The following is a 24,885-nucleotide window of genomic DNA, read 5'->3' on the forward strand; positions in this document are numbered from 1 at the left end:
TTCTTAAATTATCCTCATTTCTTTTAATGTTTGGACTTTTGATCTTCCCATGACTTTTTTGTATCAGAGAGGGGTTCTGATCTATAATATTAGTAGTATTTCTCTATGTTCAGTGGCCTAACACATTTAGCATCAGCTTCCATCTTGAAAATGCATCACTTCTGTATACAGTATGTTCCATTCTGACCCCACTGACTCAGGTATAAACACTAGAAGCTGAATTATTATATATTACATTTGAACACTCAAAAATGTGCTGTGCTCTTGATGTACACTAAAATTTAGGTACATGCAGATCATACCCTCTAAACTGATAAAGATGGACAAAGAATAGAAAGGGGAGTTACAGATAAGCAGAGTGACCATTCTGCTAGAGTTCCTTTTGATAAGAGTTAGCAGGATCAGCTAGCAGTTTGTAGTTCTGGGGAGAGGTTGGCGCCTCTGTTTATCAGACTGGGAAACAGGGAGTCAGTTTTCTCATTGCAGAAAAACACTCAGAGCTAAACTGATTTTACAGTGGTGTAACTTGTTAACTTTAGTGGAGTTAGTCCCAATTAATACTGTTGCAAACTACAGGAGAATATCATGTGTAGTAATAGTTATTTTATGAGTTTGTTCAACTTTTGGAATCTTAATGTCATATTAAGAGAAATTCATAGTTTTAAGCCTTATTGATGTAGTCAATAAACTTTTGCTATCCCATGCATCCTTACAAGTGCTAGGTGCAGGCCGTGAGCCTTCAAACACTAATGAATAAGTTTACAATTATGAGTGCTCTCTTTGAACTCAGTGCAGCTATCACATGTGAAAAATGACACAAGTGTGTAAAAGTTTGCCAGAATGAGTCCTTATTTTGTAGCCTGGACACCATTCTCACATAGGCTGCTGCTTGGGTAAGAGAGGATTTCCTTTGTTTTTAATATTCTAACATCATTTTTGATGCATTATTAAAGCCATTTGTTGTATAAACATATTTTCTGTCCTGCTGCCCATCAGCTCTTCTCTGGTGGAGTCATTAATCCTTGAATTGTGATGTGAAATCTCTTTGTTGACAGATGTCTCTGAAGTCATGATTGTTGGATTATATAGGAGATAACTTGAAGGTGCTTCTTGTTTACAACGTAATAACCATATACTGGCTGTATAAAATCTGAGGCTGAACCACAGTGTTTATTAACCTAGGCTTGCTTCTACTAACTTAACCAGGAACCGCCAACAGGATGGTGTTATTTATTTGCTAGTAATTTGATTCCCCTCCATTACATTATTTTAAAGCTTCCAAGGCCATAACTTTTTCATAAAGTTGTATTTAAAATTACCTATGATTTAACAATTCTGCTGAAAAGAAAGAAGAGGGAGGTGAGCCAGAGTGCATGTGAAGCACTACTCAGAGGCTCATTCCAGCTGAAATGTTAAAAGCATGGCGCTTTTTCCTCTCTAAGCCGGTTGGCAGTGGCTTGGAGCTCTATATTTCAGCTGAAACTATTGTTTTTGAAGGTTTAAGGGGGTGATGAGAGGGAAACAGCAAGAGCTTTACATTTAAATGAGATAGGGGCCAAGGAGGCAGTGTTGGGATCTGGAATAGTTTAGGGCTAAGGTTTGGGTTCTGTGATAGATGGACGTTTGACTCTATCAGCCTGTAGTCTCATAAGTGGTTCTCACAGGTTCAGGTGGCTGATCTGATGAGACTGTTGCCATTTTATCTAGTGGGATTTTCACAGGGTGACAGTTCTCAGGAAATTTCACTGTTGTGAGCCACGGTCATTGAAGAATGGCTGTTGTCTCTAGGGAATTCAGCCATGTCCAAACCAGAAAACAAGTTTAGGAAATAGAACTGGAGCCAGAACAACAGAATCCAGTTGGGATTTGGGCTTCAAATGCACACACACATATAAAATTGGCGGTGGCAGGAAGTTTTTGATTAGGAGTTCCTAATAGATAAACAATTGAACTTTTTTTTGTGAAAAGTTTGCTTTCCATGGAAAATTTTGATTTATTTCAATTAAAAAACGGAGTTCACCCCTCTTATGCACCATCTCCCCAAACCAAGAGCAGAGTCTGTGGTGCATTATGAGAATGTAGTCCCCCGCTCCCTGCTGTGGCTGGGTAGCTGCAGGGAGTCCCCACCCCACACCTCCTTCTGCAGCGACTGGACAGCTGCAGGGTTTGCCAGCCCCGTGTTGCATCTGGGCAGCTGTGAGGTCCCCCCACCAGAGCAGGGGCTGGGAGCTGCAGGAGGCGGGGCTGGCTGGGAGCTCCAGCCCTGGGTCAGAAAATGTCACAGAGGTCAATGGAAGTCATGGATTCCATGACTTCCATGACATAATCGTAGCCTTAATTATTATTATTCATTTCTATTTCTATTACTGCACTGTCTAGGAACCCTAGTCATGAACCAGGTTCCACTAACAGAAAATGTCTACATTTTTAATAACTATTTACAAGTCATAATACATAGTTCTACAAATATCCAGATAGCTCTGAGTTAGTAATTGTACATATGCACTAAATGGCTGCAACACTTTCACTGCAATTTAATTTGACTCTACTGTAGAATCAAGCAAATGAAGATGCATGGTAGTGAAGGGAGAATGCTTTTATTGAAACTAAGAGCTTGGGACAACACAACAGTTAGCGGTAAAGTAAATTTAGGTGTAAATCTTTTCTACTTTTGAGTTTCTTCCGGTGTTATAAACCCTGCCTCAGTTATGTGCTCTCATTAAGCCTTCTTATTTTTAAAGGCTAAAACAACATTATTTGCAATTTCAATGGTTAATCCACATGGAGGGCCTCCTGTCATAAATAGATAGTTAAGGGTTAATGTTTCTTTTACCTGTAAAGGGGTTAACAAGGGGAACCAAACACCTGACCAGAGGACCAATCAGGAAACCGGATTTTTCAAAGTGAGGGAGGGAACTTCTGGTTTTGGGTTTGCTTCTGTCTCTTGTTTTTCTCTCGCTATGAGGGAAGAGCTTTTCTTTTCCTATCTGTAATCTTCTCATCTCAGTTCCCCATTTGTAAGTACAAAGGTAGCAAAGCAATAGGCTGTTATATGTTTTGTTTTGTATTTACATGTGTGGAGTTTGCTGAAATGGTTTAAATTGGATACTCTTTTTAAATCAGACTGTTTATTTCAATTTCTTATAAGCAAATAGCCCTGTATTATGTCACTTAATGCAGGATCATGTTATGTGTGTTTCTTTCTTGTTTAGATAAAGCTTTCTTTTTAAACCGGGTTGAGGTTTTTCTCGGTTCAGGCAAGGAACGAAGGGGGGAAAAATCTCTTTGTGTTAGCTTGATAGGTTTGAAATGCATAGCCTCGGGGGAAGGTAAATGCCCTCTCTGTCTTGCATTCAAGGAGTTAATACAGTATCGCCCGGATAACCAGGGAGGGGGAGCTGGGTAAAATAAAGAGAAGACAAGGGAGGGGTGGTTTCCCTTTGGTGTGAGATTCAGAGCTTCTGGGTCTTGGGGATCCCCCAGGGAAAGGGTTGGGGAGACCCGGGAGAGTTGATCAGCGTACTCCGATCCTGATTGGTAGCAGCGAGATCAGATCCAAGCTGGTAAAAGCTTGGGGGAGTTTCATGACTATGCACCCAATTGTGGACGCTAAAGGTCCAGAATTGGGACAGAGGCTTATTGCATGACATGGAGGGCCCTCCATAGTACAACGTTGTATTATGCAAAGCTATATAAGTAGACTATCTATACTTGTACAATAAGGAAAGCTGTTGTACTTCGGAAACATCACTAACTCTCAACTCTACAGAAAGCACAGGATTGTTACTGACTGGATGATACCAATTAGATAAATATGAACAAGTCTTACTATTCCGTACAGTGACCAGGTGTGTCTTTCACTAAACATATGTGACATTATTTCTGCATGGCATCAAATAATCTATAACTGCAGTTTGATATAACAGTTATCAATGTTCATGAAGTAGAAGAAGTTTAGAAAGTGAAACAATGGGCCTTAGGGCATGTAGTTGCTGTGCTGATGATTAGACAAATCCCAACACACAGGGCTGGTGCAACCATTTAGGCGGACTAGGCGGTTGCCTAGGGTGCCAAGATTTGGGGGTGCTAAAGTGGCACCCTCCAATTTTTTTTTAAATGGGTTGAGCAGCTGCTGCTGCTGGGACAGAGAGGGAGTCTGAGCTGCCGGTGGCAGCCGGCAGCCCAGGGTGTCCCCTGGGTCAGCATGCCGCTGCCGGCAGCCAGTACCACAGGGCCCCTATGGGGTCAGTGAGCCGCCGCGGAGCCGGCAGCCCAGGGCATCCCCTGGGTCAGCGCGCTGCCACGGCAGCTGGCAGCCCAGGGCTCCCCTGGGTCAGCATGCCGCCGCGGCAGCCGGCAGCCCAGGGGCCCCGTGGTCAGTGCGCCGCCGCGGCAGCCGGCAGCCCAGGCGTCCCCTGGGTCAGTGCGCTGCTGCGGCAGCCCAGCACCAGGGCCCTCCTGGGTCAGTGCGCCGCCGCGGCAGCCAGCAGCCCAGGGCGTCCCCTGGGTCAGCAAGCCGCCGCGGCAGCCCGAGGTTTGGCTGCCCGTGGTGCGCTGACCCAGGGGAATCCCTGGGCTGCCGGCAGAGGCTCAGAATCCCTCTCCCTCCCAAAGCAGGGGCTCCAGCCCTATGCCATTTTTCTCATTGCCGGGGGGCACCGGGCGGCTGGGCAGAGCTGCGCAGCTCTGCTTAGGGCACATAGCAGGAGCCCTGTGAGGGCAGCACGACACCAGGGCTTCTGGAGAAAGCGGGGGCTGCCCCTGGCTGACCTCCATGTCAGCCCCAGCGAGGGGCATGGAGAAGAAAAAAGAGCTAAGCGGTGGTCTGGTGAGCGGAGGAAGAAAGAGACCCGATGCTCATGCGTTGGGCAAGGTAAGCAAGTCCTTCCCACAGCTTGCCTCAGGTGCCTGTGCTCGCCCCCTTGGTCCTTGGCTGGTCCCTGCTCCTGCTCCCCTTGTGCCTGGATGGCTGGAGAGAACAGCACCTGCAGAGCTGAGCTTCCCCAGTGCCCCCAGGCACCCCCCTGACACCATCCCCCCACAGCCCTGAAGCTCCCAGCTCCGAGCGCATAGTCCCTCTGAGCTGGAAACCCTCGACCCCATCCCCCCACGCCCATGGACCCCCAGCTCCGAGCCCAGTCCCTCTGAGCTGGAAACCCCTGACCCTGTCATAGCTTCCTACTCAGATTTTGAACCTTAGCGTTCATAACCTGAGAAGCTAGCATGACCCCCTCTAAGCTTAATACCAGCTTAGATCTGATAGGCTGCCACCAACCAGGAATCAGTGCCTGGTACCACTTGAGCCCCCCAAACTTCCCTGTGGGACCCCCAAGACACAATGCCTGAGTCTCCTAACAAAGGGATAAACTATTCCTCTCATCTCTCTCACCCAGAATTTCCTCTCTGGGCTAACCTGGGAGTACTGATGCAACCTCTTTACATCACAATACCAAGAAGCATGTCTCCTCTCTTCCACAAAGAGACAAACCCGAGACAAGGAACAGAAAAGTTCTATCTCTCTTCCCCCGTAGCTTCTTCCGCCCTGGGACCTAGGAGAGTTGAACACAGAGAGCAGTTTCCCCCTCCCCCCATTTTCCTCTCCCACCAATTTCCTGGTGGGTCAACTAGAAAACAAAAATCAACAGTCTTAAAAAGCAAAACTTGTAATAAAAAAGAAGAAGAATAGAATACAGTTCTCTGTAACCTAGATGGTAGATAAGGGTTTTCAACTTACAGAAAATGAATAAACAATAGAAAAGGGATAAACAGCCTTACCACAAACAATACAATTTAAAGTACTTATAGCCAAATACACATAAGACTCCACCAGCCAGATACACAGATGAAATACAGCAAAACAATTTAAAAGACTATACTTTTGCTACTTTGTACTTACAGCTGGGAAACAAAGATTAGAAGACTGGAAATAGACCCTCTCATAGCTGAGAGAGCCCAGAACAGACAAGACCCAAGACCAAGAAACACCCCAAATTCCCTCCTTAAGCTTTGAAAAATCCGGTTTCCTGATTGGTCCTCTTGTCAGGTTGTTTGGTTCCCTTTGTTAACCCTTTACAGGTAAAAGAAACATTAACCCTTAGCTATCTGTTTATGACAGACTCCATCCTCCCCACAGCCCTGACCCCAGCTGCAGATAGTGTCCCTAACACAGTTATTGCTCTTTGCATCCTCTTGACTCTCCAGTTCTGTGGTGAGTGGTGAGCGAAGCTTCTCAAAGCTCAAGTTGATAAAAACATACATGCGCAACATCAATGTTGCAACAAAGACTTGTTGGGCTATCTACCTTGTCACTAGAACATGACATTGCTCGCAGCATTGACTTGGAGGAACTTGTTTCTAAATTTGCTAAACTTAAAGCACGGAAACATAAATTCTAAATTATAACATGTTACTCTGTGACCGTGTATTGTGTATAATGTATATGATTTGGGGGGGGAAGGGGAGGGCGCAAGATGGAAATTTCGCCTAGGGCGCAAAATATCCTTGCACCGGCCCTGACAACACAGAATTCACAGTGAAGAGATTATCTAAAATAAGATTCCTTAAAATGCTACAGAGGCATGTTGTCTCCTAAGAACACCAGTATAATACAGAATCAGTGTTATTGAAAGTGTTACTAGATTCCCATAGCATCTGTTGCATCTGTCTCTCATTCTGAACTGGAAAATTAATATATGATGATACTTTAGATATCTAGAGTGCTTTACATTTGAGCATGTGAAATTGCTTACAAACATTAGTTAGGCCTGTGCTGAGGTAGGAGCAGGGGTGCTGGAACAATTTCCATAGTGGGTATGCTGAGAGCAAACTGTAAACCCTGTATATGATGGAAACCGCTTCAAGCCAGGGGTACAACAGTTCCAGCATCTATGGATAATAAATGTCAGTATTATTATCTCCATTTTACAGATGGGGAAACTGAGACACTGGAAGGTTATGTTACTTGCTCAAGGTAACACTGTGAGGGATTCAGATTCCCAGAACCTTTCTTAAAGCACATGACTGCCCTACCTCCCCAAAAGTACTTGGAGAGGAAATGGCAAAGATAGCAATGAGAGATAAGCTCAAGAGTTTGATAGCATCATCAGAAACTACAAGGTGAAATCCTAGGCCCATTGAAGTCAAAGCTCTCACTGATTAAAATGGGTCCAGGTTGCATCCCCAATGGTGGTATCAGAACCACAGGGACTATATAGCCTTTCTGGTGTTTTCCAAATTGCTGTATTTTCCTGTATTTCCTTATAGCAGAATATTCTTGAATGTTCTTTACAGTTAGCAGATCACCTGAATGGTAGCATGATACATTTGTAATATACAAATAATGTTTTACTGAAATACCCAAATAATTGTATTTTCAATCTATGTGGCCCTTAGTGAACAAAAAGAAAATTTCAGATTTTTCTCCCTATATTCAGGGATCATTATATATATTTTTATTATTTTAACTAAAATTTATCTATGATTCTATGTAAGATCATCCAGAAAAAAAAGCCCAAATGAGCAAGATTTGGCATTTCTTTCTCGCTTAGAATCATGCTTGCACGACAGTAATATAGTTAATTGTGTTTGGCTGTAACATTCTGTACAGACGAGGAGCAGAAATAGGTATAGAATAGTGTATTTTATGTACATCTAGAATAGCTAGTACCGTATTTTAACAAGATAACAAAACATTCTTTCAGGAAGTGAAGCTGCCTTTTGCCAGCTTTAGGGGTGGTAGGTGTTGCTGACTGAGTGCTCTAGCTGCACGAAAATTGGCTGGATTTTTTTTCACACTGTGGTCTCTCCTCTTTCCTTCTAATAATGTTATTGCTACAATAATTTCACTGCATTGTCCTGATAGCTATATTCTATGCCTTTCATATTGATTATTTTAGATCTGTTAAAAATGCAAGGCAATTATAAAATGAAGGCACTGGCCCCCTTTTGTTAATAAAAGTACTGGTGAAATGCACATGTGTTCTGTTTCCGCTTGCTGGTGTAGACTCTTGTTACATGAGCTGTGCAGAAATTCTGCTTTAAATAGGTATTGAGCAGAATCCTGGGCTGAGTCTGGATTCTGTGGCTTCAATCCAATATTTTTGTGGTTTCCTTCTGAAAACTAGAAGACTGTAGGTTTGAGGTTTCTGTGGCAGCTACTTTTAGTTTTACAGTTTGTATTTTAAAGGGGCAATCCTGCCAGCTGATGACAATGACAAGCAGTTATGTAATGGGAATTATATGGCGCAAGTAATATCAAACTAATATATTCTGTGTTTTGAGACTGACTCAGTATTGGCATTGCTTTTTTTCCTATAACTTATGTGGTGAAACGAATACCGGTAATCAACTGTTTATTCCATTGTTTTCTTGATCTTATCACTGTTTGGCTTCTAATGTGACTTCACAAGGACAAAATATACTTCCAAGTTTTTCATTATTGTGTCTGATACTACAGATTTGGTACAATCATGCATCTAGTACAACCCCGGGGTCTGATTCCACAAGAGTAACAAATAAATCATTAGAAATTGAGAATGGGCAGAATCATCTGGGATTCGGCCGTGTGGAACTATGCAGTAGAGCATGATCCTGCACAACTGAAGTCACTGGAAGGTTTGCCATGGATTTTGGTGGGAGTAGGATCAGTCAAGTTAATATATAGCTGCTATAATTTCTCATTCAGATGCTGCACAGCTACCATAAAATATACCAAGGTGTGTTCTAGCTGTGCTATACCTGTGCTAAAGTAATTGATAATATATCAACTCTGTGTGCTGCTTTCCTCTTTTGACCCTACAGTAATGTACTGAAGTTAAGTGCCATAAATTTCATAATCTCTGTTATCCTACATCCCCTCCAGAGGATTCTAGCTTGCAGGCTGCTGTCTGAAGGGAAATTAGTTGTAGTGTATGATTTTTTTTCTTTACAAAACTGATTGAAAAATTATGATAGATTTTGTGTCATTTTAGAATTTAAGATTTTATTTTACTTTCTGAGGTCATGAAGTTTGAAAGTGAGGACAATAAGTTTGTGTTTGTGGTGAAAAGGGGGAACCATTGGAAGAACTTAAAGATGGCGGGAGACATAGCTAGAGTGACAAACTAGATAATTATCTAACCTGTGAGTAGAGGTGGAGCATAACTGGTTTTTTGGTTCACTAGCAGCTCTGAAATTTTTAAAAAAAAAGGTTCAACTTGAAATGAATCTGAAATTTATCGGAATGTTCAGCAAATGAAAAAAGTCTGTTTTGTGTAATACAGAACTGTTTGTTCAATCCACAATGTTTGGTTTCTTGGCATTTTAAAGGGTTAGATTCATAAAACAGGGAGGGGGTAAGTGCCCCAATAACTTTTAGCCCAGAGGTTAAGGCACTTGCCCAGGATGTGGGAGACCCATGTTCTGTTTCTTCCTCTGTTTCATGTGGAAGAGGGATCAGAATTTGGATCTCCTGCCTTTCATGAGGAGTGGTTTAGCCACTGGGCTATGGGTCTCTCAATCTCTGTTGTTGAAGCTCTTCCATATTGTATAAATACATAATCCGGATCCAGGACTTGCACTTGGATCTCCCACCTGCTGGGTGAGTGCACTCATCACCAGATATAGGGTTATTCACTTTCTCTTTCTGGCCTGTGACTATTCAAGTATTTTACACAAAGTGGAACAGCTTCAGCAGGACAGACTGAGAAAGACCTTCTTCAGAATACCCTAAAGGCCAGTGGTTAGGGCACGCTCTTGAGAGATAGCAGACTGAATGTTCAAATAACTGCTTCACATCGACAGAGAGGGGAATTGAACCCAGAGTTCCTGTATCATGGATGAATGCTCTAACAATGGGCTAAAGGTTATAAGGGGGGGACTACTCCTCCAGCCATTTTGTGAATGGCACCAAAGTTCCTTTGTGACTCTAGCCTGAAAAAATAATTTTGGATAAAACTATTTGGTGAATTTGTGTCAAATTTATGAATAGTTTTCAGTCAACAGAAATTGCATTTTTCAGTGAATAAACTATTTGTCCATTTTTAATTTTTTTTTGCCCAGCTCTTCTTGTGGGAAATGGAAATGAACATTTTTGGATCTAGACTCAGCACAGTACAGCTGGAGATAGGCTGGAGTCATGAAGCTCTGACCCAAATCTGGGTCATGGGTTCCACCTCCCTTATAAGTAATGTTGGTTTGTGGTCTAAAGTTGGTATCTAAAATGAGAGAACAGTATGCTCAGGCAGAAGTCAGCAGGCCTGCAGGGAATTCAGAAGTGTCTTATATGAAGTGGAGCAGAAGGTGATGTAGAAATACACCCTTTATGGATGCCTTGAAGAATGGGGCTTCCAAACTCAAGCAGTACCAACTTCAAAATTATTTAGACAGCACCAGTTCAATATCCTTGCATTCTTTGTCAATGCTAGATGGAGGACTTGGTTTCAATAACTAGTCCTGGTTTCCCACAGAGCTGACAGAGACTGTGACAATTCTTTATTGTCTCTCAGTAACTATTCTTTCAGCTAATCAAGGAAGCATGGTGACTGAAGGTGGCTAATGTGGGATCTAGAGCTTGGTAAAAAGGTTCGACCTAGGAAAAGTAAGTTGATCACTCAGGGTTTTGACAGAGACATGGTAGGAAAAATAAATTGGTACAATAACATTTTAAAAGATTACTACAATATTTAATTTAAAAATCAGTTTCAAATATATTTGTTAGTCTCTCCCATAGCACAACCTATCATTCAGGACTGTATCTGTGAACAACAGTTTCTATTAGCTACCCATTGGCAAAGAGGGGAGATATAAGATATATACCCATAAACCATAGCTTTCCTTTTTTTGGACACATGCTGCATGTCTTAAGGCCAAGATACACTGGAGTATAATCTTCCTTTAGATATGTTTCCACCTCACCATTTCTGGAAGCTCCCAGGTTTGATCTGTGCTCTCTCTAAATACCTTTGATTTTATATAATTTGAAATGCCCCTACAGCCTTCTGTAAAAGAGCTGCTGCCTCCCAGAAGCTGAAAATCAATAACAACCTGATTACATGGTCATTCCAAACTGTGACTAATTGTTGCTAAAGAAATGGGAAAGGAACAAATGAAAATGTAAGAGGGCAAGGATGTGCTGTATCTGAAATGCTGGCCCTCCGCCCCATCCCAAATAATTGAAATTACTCCATTTTTTCTCTTGAGAAAGATGCCTGCTCAGTGGAACACTGTGAGTTAGAACCACAGGGCAGCATGGGTAGGTAAAATCACCTATTCACTGTTTATATGTTATGACTGCCGAGGATGATGATTAATTTCCTTTTGTCTTATTTTCATCTCATTTCCTGACAGCCAAGTAAAATGATATTCTCTGTCTGTGTTTAATTAGTTACTATTTGTAAAGCACTTTGAGGATGAGCAGTTCTGTTTAAGTGCTTCTGAGTATAATTGTTATACAAGTATTGTGCAAAATCTTACTCTTTTATTCCCACAGTAAAGGACTTTTTGTTACAATTATAGATCACTTTCTAATTTTAGCACTGTTAACATGTTATTTTTATGGACAGATGGAAATGTCATTTGAGTTCAAGTAAAAATATTGTGAGTTCAGCTGGCTCCTATAGCTTTCCTAGTAGCTATGAACATATTTTGGATTCCTTAGTGGGACAGAGTTGATGGCAGGAGAAGGAAATCTGTTGAGAAGCTGGATGGAATAGTTACTTCTCCCTCTGCTGACGGCATCTTCCAGCCAAAACATTAAGGATAGTTCTCAGTTTCAAGGATCCATTGCAGTTGATCCTGCTTCTAGACATCCATTTAGCAGCAATGCTGAGAAGTGGCATCGTCCATCTTCAGCTAGTGCCCATTCTTCTTGCTCAATAATTTTGTAAAAGTTAATTATACATTCATCACCTGTAGGTTGAATGGGTCTTAGTGTCAGTGGGGTTAGTTCAAGGAAGGAGAATGGTCTGTTGGATAGGGAACTGGCTGGTCAGTTGAGCTACCTGAGTTCTGTTCCAGGTCTAGCACTAACCTACTGCATGGTCTTGGGTAAGTCACTTTACCTTTCTGTGCCTCAGCTTCCCCATCTGTACAATGGGGTTAATGACATGGTTTAGAGATCTGTGGATTAAAAGTACTTTATAAGGTCTTAGTATTTATGATTATAAGCAAGGGGTTTTTCTGATTTTTTTTATTATTTTCTGCAGCCACACTATGACTACTAATATTAATGAACGTTAAAAGACAATGGCCAACATTTTCAAACTGGGTCCATAAAGTTTGCTCCTAAATTGGTATTTAGGCTCCTACTCATCAAGTTGAGTTATTAAAGTTGGGCACTGAAAATGAGTGGCCGCTTTTGAATATTTACCTATCTTTCTGTAAAATGTGACAAATTCCAAACCCTGGAAGTAAATCACTTTTCTTGGGACTTAAAATGAACAAATAGTGGAATCCATCCTGGCCTCAGCTATGTTGGCATTCATTTTACATCTTGTAGAATCAGTTACCACTCTAGTATAGGCAAGCATGGTACAGTAGCTATTTTTTCAAACTACTGTACATGCCAAAGTGTGTCCTCAGACCTTCGGCCAGGATGAAGCACAGAATCTTTTCTAGTGTGTGAGGGCATTGTGGTGAAATTGCATGGTTCGGGTTCGTTACCCTTTCTGGGATAATGAAACAGGAATACATTGTAAAGTGTGGTTTTCAAATAGTAACCACTAATGCTGTCGGAGGGAAGGGAGACCGGTAGGAAATTATCCAGGGGACATAAATCTATCCCAGAAACAACTGGTGAGATCTTTAACTGTGTAAGTATGAGTTAGTGCTTGTCACCGCACAAGAATGGAAGCTTTGTACACACTAGTACTTACATTGTTATCACTTAAGTTGCTCAGGCATGTGAAAAAGTGACCTAAGTGCCGGTGTGGACAGAACTATGTTGCTGGGAGATTCTCTCCCGCCAACATAGCTACCATGGCTCAGAGAGATGGAGTAATTATGCTGCCAGGAGAGCTCTCTCCCATCAGCATACAGTGCCTGCACTAGCAGCACTAAACCAGCCTAGCTCCATTGGTGCAGGTGTGCCACTGTAGCGATTCTAGTGTAACCTAGACCTTAGAGTGAGGATGTAATCGTCACAATGCAGGGCTCTCTGCTCCTTTGTCCCCTCTGAGGGCAACTCCTCCAGGTGACAGGCCCTGAGCCTTTACTTCTCTAGGATGAAATCCTGTGATTCCCCTCCTCTTTAGGCTGGGTCCTTGGACGTGGAGGAGTCCGCTTACCAGGTGTGGTTGCTCATGAGGCCCAGCTAAATTCAGCTGACCTGCAAGACTTCGCTTGGGGGGCTGTGACCAGCATGAACGTAGTGACATATAGAACAAAGTTGTTTAACCTCATCAGAAGGAATGCAGAATAACAAGAAAGGGCCTTTTAACATGACAAACAGTCTATTCACAATAAAGTTTAGTTAGGCTTAGCTTATGCAGACACCCTCACTTCTAGAACTGGGATTCAGTCTGTTTTCATGTACCTCCCCAAGCACAGGGGCTCAGGTTTTTAATCTGCTTCAAAGCTCTTTTTAAGTTTTCTTGCTTGAAGATCCCTGTGACGGGTTGCTCTACTCACCACTGGATGGCGCCACTTCCTGGCAACTCTGGGGATTTGCATGGTCAGGCTGACCACTTCCAGGGGTTACACCCCATCAGTTTCTTCTCTGCAGCCCTTCTCTGACTCCGGGAACTGCAGTCTCAATTGATTGGACTCTTACAGTTGGTATGCATACTTCCAACTTTTCATGTTCTCTGTATGTATAAATATCTTCTGTCTGTGTGTTCCATTCTGTGCATCCGAAGAAGTGAGCTGTAGCCCACGAAAGCTTATACTGAAATAAATTTGTCTTTACGGTGCCACAAGGACTCCTGTTCTTTTTGTGGATACAGACTAACACAGCTGCTACTCTGAAAAAAAGTATCCTCTTCGGGACTCAGCCCTCTGGCCAGGTCACTATTGTGGTTCCCCCTTCCGAGGGGGAGGGAGAGAGGTGTATCAAGCAGTCTTCCACCTCACTGCCTCACAGTCCCACTCTCACAGTGGCTGTTCTTGTTCCATGTGTCGTCCTGATAAGATTAGTGTTTTGTTAGTTTATATATATATCACGTGATATATATCACGATCAAGAAGAACAACAATATGTACCCACCCTGGAAAATGAGGTTGGAGGATAAGATCAAGGCGACTCGGAGAGAAGTTAGTCAGCTGGTGGAACTACAGAAGGGTGTAGAGATTAAGGATAAGACTCGGCTACTGAAAAAATACAAGGGCCTGACTCCATCTGAAGCCCTAGAGACTGCTAAACAAAGGCTCACAGCACTGGCTACCAGGCTAAGGAGATACACTAGAGAAGCAGAGGCCAAAAAAGTAAATGCCCTGTTCTCCAAGGAACCATCCAAGGTGTACTCCCAACTGCAGTGCAACAACACAATAACAGCAGAGCCACCAGCAGCAGAAACTGAACAGTACTGGAAGAACATATGGGAGAAAGAGAAGACTCATAACACCAGTGCAAAGTGGCTGCAGGACCTGAGAACAGAGCACAGCAATCTCCCAGAACAGAAACCAGTCACCATCACAGTAGAAGACATCCAGCAGCGGGTCAAGAACATGAAGAGCTGGACAGCACCTGGACCAGACATGATCCACACCTACTGGCTAAAGAAACTAACAGCAGTGAATGAACGCCTAGCAGCACAGATGAACCAGCTGCTAGCAGCAGGCTCCCACCCAAACTGGCTAACACAAGGAAGGACAGTGCTGATCATGAAAGACCCCTGCAAGGGGACAGAACCGTCCAACTACCGGCCAATAACCTGCCTCCCCACAACATGGAAAGTCCTATCAGGCATCATAGCTGCCAAGCTACAGGACCACATGGGCCAGTACATGAGCACAGCTCAGAAGGGCATTGGGAACAACACCAGAGGCTCAAAACACCAGTTGCTCATAGATAGAGCAGTCGCCCAAGACTCAAGGTCTAGACAGACCAATCTGAGCACAGCCTGGATTGACTACAGGAAAGCCTATGACTCAATGCCGCACACGTGGATCTGTGAATGTCTGGCGCTATACAAAGTCAACAGGACACTAAGGACCTTCCTCAAGAACTCAATGGGACTATGGAAGACAACACTGGAAGTCAACTCAAGGCAGCTTGCACAAGTGGCCATCAAGTGCGGCATATACCAAGGTGATGCACTGTCCCCGCTGCTGTTCTGCATAGGCTTAAACCCCCTCAGCCAGATAATCACAAGGACTGGATACGGGTACAGGTTCAGGAGTGGAACTACCATCAGCCACCTCCTCTACATGGATGACATCAAGCTGTATGCTAAGAATGAACGAGACATCGACTCGCTAATCCACCTGACGCGGATCTACAGTGAGGATATCGGGATGTCATTCGGACTGGAGAAGTGTGGCCGGATGGTAGTGAAGAGAGGGAAGGTAGTCAAGACTGATGGGGTGGAACTACCAGCGGGCCACATAGCAGACATACAGACCAGCTACAAGTACCTTGGCGTCCCACAGTCACATGGAAACCACGATGAGGAGGCAAGGAAGACAGCAACATCCAAGTATCACCAAAGGATAAGACAGGTCCTGAAGAGCCAGCTCAGTGGGAAGAACAAGATCCACGCCATCAACAGATACGCCCTGCCGGTCATCAGATACCCTGCCGGTATAGTGAGCTGGCCAAAGGAGGACATGGAGGCTGCCGATGTGAAGACCCGGAAGCTCCTCACAATGCACGGAGGTTTCCACCCCAAGTCCAACACCCAGAGACTGTATACCAGCCGGAAAGAAGGCGGGCGGGGCTTGGTGAGCGTCAAAGCCACTGTCCTGGATGAAACCCGGAACATCCAGGAGTACATCAGTAAGATGGCCCCCAAAGATGAGCTGCTGAGAGAATGCCTGAGGCAGCAGCAGACATGGGAGGAAGACCAAGCAGAAGAAGTGCCATGGCAAGACAAGACCCTGCATGGGATGTACCATCGACAGATAGCTGAGGTGGCTGACATTGGGAAATCCTACCAGTGGCTGGAAAGGGCTGGACTAAAAGACAGCACTGAGGCACTGATCATAGCAGCACAGGAACAGGCACTGAGCACCAGATCCATTGAAGCAGGGGTCTACCACACTAGAGAGGACCCAAGGTGCAGACTGTGCAGAGAGGCCTCAGAGACAGTCCAACACATAGTGGCAGGATGTAAGATGCAGGCAGGAACAGCATACACTGAACGGCACCACCAAGTGGCTGGCATTGTGTACAGGAACATCTGCACAGCGTATGGGCTAGACCCTCCCAAGACCAGATGGGAGATTCCACAGAAGGTTGTGGAGAATAGCAGGGCTAAGATTCTGTGGGACTTCCAGATCCAGACGGACAGGCAGGTACTGGCCAATCAACCAGACATCGTGGTAATAGACAAGGACCAGAAGACAGCGGTGGTGATAGATATAGCAGTGCCAAGTGACAGCAACATCAGGAAGAAGGAATATGAGAAGCTGGAGAAGTACCAGGGCCTGAAAGAGGAACTAGAGAGGATGTGGAAAGTGAAGGCCAAAGTGGTCCCAGTGGTGGTAGGAGCCCTCGGGGCTGTGACTCCTAAGCTGGGTGAGTGGCTCCAACAGATCCCAGGAACAACATCAGAGCTCTCTGTCCAGAAGAGTGCAGTGCTAGGAACAGCTAAGATACTGCGCAGAACCCTCAAACCCTCAGGCCTCTGGTAGAGGACCCGAGGTTGAGGAAGACACATACCACCCGTAGGGGTGAGAGGGGAATTTTTTATATATATATATATAGGGGATGTGAAGCCAAGTGTTTGATAAACAAACTGCTGCAACCCAGTAATAATAAACCTCCTAGGATGACCCCATGCACACATTTCTTTCCCCTATTATGCCCTTTATTCTATATAGGAATGGGATTCTTGTAAATTTCATTACTCTTTCTACTCAGGAAATGGAGCAGACAGGCACACGGGAAAAATAAGAGTGCTCATATAAACTTCTGTGATTCATAACACAGGTCATTTGTGATATCACCACTGTCCGTTTTACAAAAAGGCAGCAAGCAAAATTATTAGGGAATGGAAAATGAACAAGCAAACTGTACAGGCCAAACCCTAAGGTGTACTCTCAGGATTCTACCTGGGCCTTATATTGGTGTGCAGTTTGTGCAGTGGGGTAACATGGTGGAAACACCTTCCCCCTACCTCTCCTATGGCTCACAGAGGGACAAAGCAGAATCACAGCTCCTCTGTGCTCTGGAGAATGCAGGGTGACTTCATCCCTTCGTCCTTGAGTGTGAGCACATTCCAAAGAGGGCTGGCAGGAGGATAGGACCTGCCTTTGCTATCTCTGTGCATCAGCTATCAAAATAGGCTGGCGGGGAGTGAACAACTACTCAGATTCAGAGAAAAACTAAATCCCATTGGTGACTTCAGTTAACACACAACATGAAAACAAAACATCAAACAGCTGGAATTGTCTTTTTTCCGCCTTCTGCTGTCTTGTAATTTTTACATTTGTCTTGAAGTATCTATTTCAATAACTCACAGAATAGTAGCTAATGAAGGCACAGGGACAACTGTGTCTTACAGCATCCTGTTTCAGAGGCGTATTATTGCCTAGACTGACAAGGCTTAGGTCTAGGGTGGCAAATTTGCAGGGGCAGCAAATTTATAATAGCAGCATTTTTGTAATCGTGGCATTTTTGCACAAGCACACTGTCTGTCGGATCCCTGTACACAGGTGTCAACTTTTGTCAGTGCCAGTGGGTGCTCGCGCCCAGCCCCACCCCGACTCCACCCCTGCCCCAGAGTCCCCGCCCCAGCTCCACCCCTCCCTGCCCCTATTGGATCCCTCCCCAAATTCCCACCCCGGCCCTGCCTCGTCTTCCAAGCGAGATGCGTTCCCTCTCCTCCCCGCTCCCTCTCAGGCTTGCCACACGAATCAGCTGTTTTGCAACGGAAGTGCTGGGAGGGAAGAAGGGAGGGGGGAGAAGCAGGACCCAGCGGCATGCTCAGGGGAGGAGGTGGAGGTGAGCTGGAGCGGTGGGGGTGGGGGGAAAGCTGCTGGTGGAAGAAATTAAGTTCATATGGGGGTGGCAATTATTTCAGGACCTAGGGGCAGCAAAATCATTAATCCACCACTGTCCTGTTTATCAAATGCTGTTTTAAACTTTTGTTGACTTTATGAATTTGATCTTTCATATCCTTTCAGTCGTGTAAGTGTAATTTTTCTTCTGTCTTTGCATTAGTGTTTGTCAATGCATTTGTAACCATTTTTTTATGATAAATATTTGGGAAATTATATATTCTTCAGAGAAGACCCCATATTATTTACTGTTTGGCCTATTATCTTGTTCAAGCAATTAGTTCCCTTTTCTCCTAGGGCTGGGGTTTGCCATCGGAGCATGCAGCTGTCTGTCTTCTCAGCTATGAGCAATTGTGCATTAGGGAGTGTTTAAATATTTCTAAGAAATCTACTGCATTCTTGGGTTTTGGGGAATTCTTGCCCCATCTCTGAAAAGCCAAATTCCTCAGCTGGCTCACTCATGGGAATTGGAGTCTTGACCTTTGAGTCTCACTCCAAGAGCTCCATCAAATGTCAGCAGCCAGGAAATCTTTTCTTAGGATAAACCGTAAAGATAGGTGGGTGGCAGTAACTTTGCTTCCGTACAAATGCTGTTTGCACCAACTGCACTTTACAAAAGAGGATTACACTGTATTTGAATGTGATGTGCTGCCTGACAGTTGTTGCTGTTCTCATAAAAAAGGCAAACACAAAGTGTAAATGGATTAATTAAGCATTTTTGTCCATTCTGGCTTGGTTTCCTCAATCATTTTCTTTGTGAAGACATATAACGTTATTGTTCTTAAGTAGTGTGCATACTTAAAAAAAATAGTTGGATAGATTGGTCCACGTTGTTGTCACATTTTTCTAGTGGTTCTTCCATGAAATATCTGTTTTCTGTCCCCAGTTTTGACTGTGTTTAGGACCAAATCTAGATACCTCCTGAGATCATTAGCGAATTCCCATTGATCTCAATGAGCTCAAGATTTGGGATAAAATTTTCAAAGACACCTAAGACCTATTTTCAAAAGTTACTTAGGTCCTTCAGAGTCTAAGTTTCATTGAGGCAAAGGTTCTTAAGGCCTAGATCTCAAATGTATTGAGGTGCCTAATTCCCACTGAGGGCAATGGCAATTAGGTGCCTAAACACTTTTGAGGATCTAGGCCTGTCATAAACAGATGATTAAGGGTTAATGCCTCTTTTAGGGTAAAGGGTTAAAAAGTTCACCTAGCCTAGCTAACACATGACCAGAGGAACCAATGGGGGAGCAGGATGTTTCAAAAGGAAGGAGGGAAGTTTTTTCCTTTGTTCAAGAATTTTCAGTTTCAGCCGGAGTGAAAAAGATCAAGGAACCAGCCTCTGATCAGAATAGTAAATTTTAGAAAGGAATAAATAGGTTTATATTTATTTCTTTGTAGCTGGTCTTATGCAAATTGAGTTAGAATCAAATTGGGTATTTGAGTATTTTTTTTGTGTAACTAAATTTTTGCCAAGGGGAACATCCTCTGTGTTTTGAATCTGTTTTCTGTGAGAGTAGCTGGTACGCTAATCTCTCCCAGAGAGTTTTCTTTTACCTTTCTTTTCTTAATTAAAAGCCTTTTTTCTTAATACCTGATTGATCTTTCCTTGTTTTTTAGATCCAAAGGGATTGGATCCAGACTCACTGGGGATTGGTGGGGGGAGAGGAGAGGGATGGTTAATTTCTCCTTGTTTTAAGACCCAAGGGGTTTTGGAACTGTGTTCACCAGGGAACTGGTGAAGTCCCTCAAGACTACCCATGGAAAAAGAGGGTCCGGGGGCGGCGGGTGGCAGTGATACCAGATTTAAGCTAGTAATTAAGCTTAGAAGTGTCCATGCAGGTCCCCACATCTGTACCCTAAAGTTCAGAGTGGGGAAGGAACCTTGACAAGGCCAAACTGCCTAAATGACTTTGAAAATGGGATTGGATCCTAAGTCACTTAGGTGCTCTTGAAAGTTTATTCCTTGGCCTTCATGTTTGACTCATGAGCCAGATACAGAGTAGTAACTCAGCCAGACTTTGTTTATAACATTTGGTATTTTCATATTGACATTTGAGCAATTCATTATCTGGTTTTTTTTTTCTAGCTAATAAATATTTACTACTTTAATGTGTCCTCACAGATCATATCTCTTAGCTTTGTGAGCATTTCAACCAATCTCTTAACTTTCACTGTATCATTTTGAATGAGAGGGAGAGATTTGTTTTTTGATAAAGTAACCAATATTCTCAATGGTGTCTTGCTAGGGAATTGCAAAATTACCTATGTATCTTTTGTTAGGATATTTATTTATAATAGTTAATTAATTTTTTATGTTATGACACTCATTTTCCTTGTATTTATACATTGCATTGTCATATTTTCTCACCTTGCATTTACAGAGAGCAGCCTGCTGTTACTGCAAACAAGTCAAATGCTGAGAGGTGCAAAACAGTAGGCTTTGTAGTATGTAGAGAAGCAGGAGATCAACTGGATTGTGGTAATCATGAGCGCATCGATTCAATTCAGTTTCAGTTACAGGAACTGCATCTCTGAGATTTTTGTCCCATTGGTCCCACTTGGTTTTGACTTGGTTAAATATGTAGATTGAATCTGGTTTTGCAATTCTTATCCATTCATAATACTGAATAACTATCTGCTGTGAAAATGGGTTTTTACTTTCCAGCTTGTAAGTACTGTAAATTATCCAGTTGTCTATTCATTTAATACTCCCCAGTAGTTCTGCTTCTTCAATCTGTGGTTCAGTTTCCTGTCTGATGCCACAATTACAATGCTTCCTTCTTTTTCTGCTTTCTTCTTGGTTTAATAGCACTGGAGAAAAAAATAATTTTCCATATTTATACTGGATATTTGTAAAGCCTCTCCTCTGTGGCTCAGTACTCTTCATTTGTTTGAGGAGAGAGATTTAAATTTGATACATGTGAACCATTCTCAACATTATCTTGTGATTAAAAGGGAGGAGAAACTCATTCTTTCAACAGCTGATTTTTCTATCTTAGCATAGTTAGAAAACTATTAAGCTTTTCTGTTGACTTGAAAGCAAACGACGCTGCTTAGCATTGCTTAAAATTGCACCTTGTTATGGCAGCATGTTAACAGTTGCTGAAGTTGCAGATAATTAAATTGTGTTGGCATTTAAACAGCATGGTATTCCAGTGGCTTTCATAGTTTTGAAAAATATGGGATATCCAAAAAGTGACACAAGTGAATGTGTCTAGTTGCTGTATGACAATGATTCCCAACCTTTTTGGCCATCGGTGTCTTTTTACCAGATTGTTTTCTCAGCTGAACCAACCAGTGTCCACTACCTCCTATGAAATCTGTGCACTAATCTAGTGCTTGAAATGCTAGTCTCTCAATTGTTTTACTAGGGCTTGGGAGTAGCCTTCACTCTACTGTAGAGTACAACATAACAGAATGTGAGTTGTCATTGTCTCACAGGGACTTGTTGTTAAGGATGTGTTTTGCCGGGCTGCTCCATGTGTGTATGTGGGTCGGGGGTAGGGACAACGAAACACACTGTAGTCCCTGCTCTCCCTGAAGCACCTTCATGCACCTTCTGGACCTCAAAGTGGGTGATAAGAGGAGGTGGAACCATTGCCTGAGCATTCAAGGCACTTGCCAGTACAGTAGCTCACTACACAGTGGGAAAGCTCCCCCTGGCCTGATGTAGCTCTGCACCAACCCTAATGTGGTGCTGTGTGTAAAGGCATGACTGGGTTATGGGTAGCCTCAGGTTGCTGTCCCATGCAAATGGTTGGGAATTACTGCTATACAGTCTATGTAATGAAGTATTCAAGACTTTTTATTTTTTTTTAAACTGAGGATGAATACCAGGGTGGCAGTAGAAAGAAGCAAATGTGGTCTAGGTTGCTCCTGCCCCAGATAGTTAGTGATGCCTGATAATTACTTAACAATGTCACACAGCATTAAAATGTCATTTTTAAATCCAGTTATGACTGTTTCATCTTGGTATCCAAGGTGCTGGCTACATAAAAATTGACTGATAGATGAAAAAGAACAGACACAACCAAACCTTTTTGTTTATCGTTTGTGGAAGCTGCTTTTTATTGCAGTGGGAGCTTGAGAAGCTACTGAGGAACTATGAGAATTTTTTTCACTGAATGTTTGTTTGGACTTTAAATATTTAATAGAAAAATAACAGGCAGTTTTAAAACTGGACATAAATCAGCCTGCATATACATGTCTCATTTAGTACGTTCCTTCATATTGTGCATTATACTCAAACAGATGGGCAATGTAGTAAAAATCATGAATTACTGAACATAGCAAAGTGTTTATATTAGGGGCAAATAACTCAAATATATGGTACAAGAATGACTCTGAGAACATGTTGTGCTAAAAAGCTATTTTATGTGCTGGGGTATTTATGCTACCTGTAAACTGGAGTTCTCTGGGGACCTCAGGCCTCTCATAATGAAGTGCACCTAAGTAGGGGCGAAACTGATACCAGTGTTATTTAGAGCAAAGAATAAGTGTATTACAGAAGAGAAACAAAGAGAAACTCAAGTATCAGAGGGGTAGCTGTGTTAGTCTGAATCTGTAAAAAAGCAACAAAAGAGTCCTGTGGCACCTTATAGACTAACAGAAGTGTTGGAGCATAAGCTTTCTTGGGTGAATACCCACTTGCGTCAGACGAAGTGGATATTCACCTATGAAAGCTCATGCTCCAATACTTCTGTTAGTCTATAAGGTGCCACATGATTCTTTGTCGTTTTTTAAGAGAAACTCACACACCTAAAATAGAATTGAAGAAATAGGAGATGGAAAAAATCTGTTGGGTCATCTAGTCCATAGCCCTAAATGCTTAGGGCTTTACCAGTCTTATTTTAAATGTTCCAAAAATGGGGCTGAAATTGTTCTCTGGTCTCATTTCACACATAGGTTGCCATTAGCGCTGGTTGAAGATTGTAACTACATCTCCCATGAGGCATGATGGATAACTCGGATGGTCACAGATTAATACCAAAGTGACTTAAAAACGAGGCATTTTGATTTGGGTCTACCAGACCTGAAGCAAAATACTTTATTTTTTCAATGGGAAAATCCAAATCAACAGAAATTGGCATAATCAAACATTTCCTCTATAAAATTTAAAATTTCGGGAAATATCATCAAAAATCATGTTGATGGAAAATTCACAGCCAGCTCTACTTGTCACTGTGCTTGACTTTTTAAAGTCTGTATAGGAATGATTGTTGCGAAGACTACTCCTATCCCTGTGCTAGAAAATAAAGGGCTGAATTAACAACAATCCTGTTTTCATCTCCCTCTTCCCGCCCACCCCCTGAATATGGTTCTGAAAAGATAAAGGGAGTTCTGTAGACAAAGCAAGATCTATAGGTATATAGCAGTGTATACAACTTTGAAAACCATTGCCATCAATGTTAACTAACTTGGCATTTGTTTTTTATTCTCTTAAGTTTCTGAATTGCATTATTTGAAAGGCTATTGAGGTATAGTTTAATTTACTGAATGCTTAGAGTGCAACGATATTAAAAGTCTTGCATTGATGTGCAGTAATTTGCCACAAATTGATGATGTAAATGGCAAAATTGTTCAGGTGAAACAATGTTAATAACTGAATTCGGCAAAAATAAGTGAATCGACCATCTCAAAGAAGACAAGAATGTTTGTGTCGCATGTTTGTATGAAGTCATTTAATCGGTCACTGACAATTCAAGAGGGAAAAAAGTCTCTTCTGAGAAGCTTTGAAGATTCTGAGCTTCAGCCAAAAGGAAAAAAAAAGAATGAAAGTTGTGGTACAAGATGTAAGAAACTCAATAAACATTTAAAACGTAAGACATTCTGGTGCATATTAATGAAATATGACTTTAGCATTACTAACAGAATGACAGTGTTTTAGATTAATCTGCAGCTTCTCGTAGTGCTATACATTAAAATTTAAAACAGGAGCTCAAATAATTCTGTGCTTATATCTTACTTCTGCTATTTGTAGTGTAGTAGTGGCATTGTTGATTCCTGCTACTCATTGGGCAATGATACACCTGAAAGTGTGCTTCCGAAACAGAAGATCTCTGACACCACCTATATAAAAGTCTTTGTAAACAGTCTTTAGTTGTCATGGTGTTGGGCTGTCTTTACTGTTAAATGTGGTATTTTATTTCTCCAGATTTCAGCCAGTGCATTTTAGTTGACATTGCTAATTCTTAAACTTAGGACCAAATTCAGAGCTGATACATAAAGTGGTGTATATTACACACTGGTAAATAATTGTAAGGGTATTTGGCAGAATCTGAGTATTAGGGAGTCTACGTTAGTATAACTCATGCTCTGATGAATAGGAAGTAGAAGAATGAAGATGTAAATTAATGTGGGGAGTGGCTTACTTGAATTTAAAATTTCTTATATTCTTATTAGTTCCTTTGCTTGCTACACTCTTTTCTTCCAGGTTCTTAGTGTGTGAATTACACCCATATAGACCATTAGAGGCAGTAGGGTACACTTTGTAGTGATGCATAAACTATATAAATTGCATATCCGTAAGTAGTTGAGCTTGCAAGGGATTTTAAGTTAGTCTAAAATATGTCTGCACTAGTGACTGTACATGTGTCCATGCTGTGTGACATAACCCTGTCATAAATAGATAGCTAAGGGTTAATGTTTCTTTTACCTGTAAAGGGATTAACAAGGGGAACCAAACACCTGACCAGAGGACCAATCAGGAAACCGGATTTTTCAAAGTGAGGGAGGGAACTTCTGGTTTTG

The 24,885-nt window shown here is 42.5% G+C and overlaps 1 protein-coding gene and 1 long non-coding RNA gene across 2 annotated transcripts in view; one reads left to right on the forward strand and one right to left on the reverse strand.

Moving 5' to 3' along the window:
* Positions 1-24,885, forward strand: part of PCLO (piccolo presynaptic cytomatrix protein) — a 612,599-nt gene that overhangs the window by 171,785 nt on the left and 415,929 nt on the right. The window lies entirely within an intron of this gene.
* LOC142046616 (uncharacterized) overlaps positions 23,801-24,885 on the reverse strand; it is a 63,461-nt gene continuing 62,376 nt past the window's right edge. The window contains exon 4 of the long non-coding RNA XR_012655633.1: positions 23,801-23,881. This is a non-coding gene — a long non-coding RNA (uncharacterized LOC142046616). The remainder of the gene's footprint in view (positions 23,882-24,885) is intronic.

Source organism: Chelonoidis abingdonii, chromosome 1 (genome assembly GCF_003597395.2).
Source record: "Chelonoidis abingdonii isolate Lonesome George chromosome 1, CheloAbing_2.0, whole genome shotgun sequence".
Classification (NCBI taxonomy): Eukaryota; Metazoa; Chordata; order Testudines; family Testudinidae; genus Chelonoidis; species Chelonoidis abingdonii.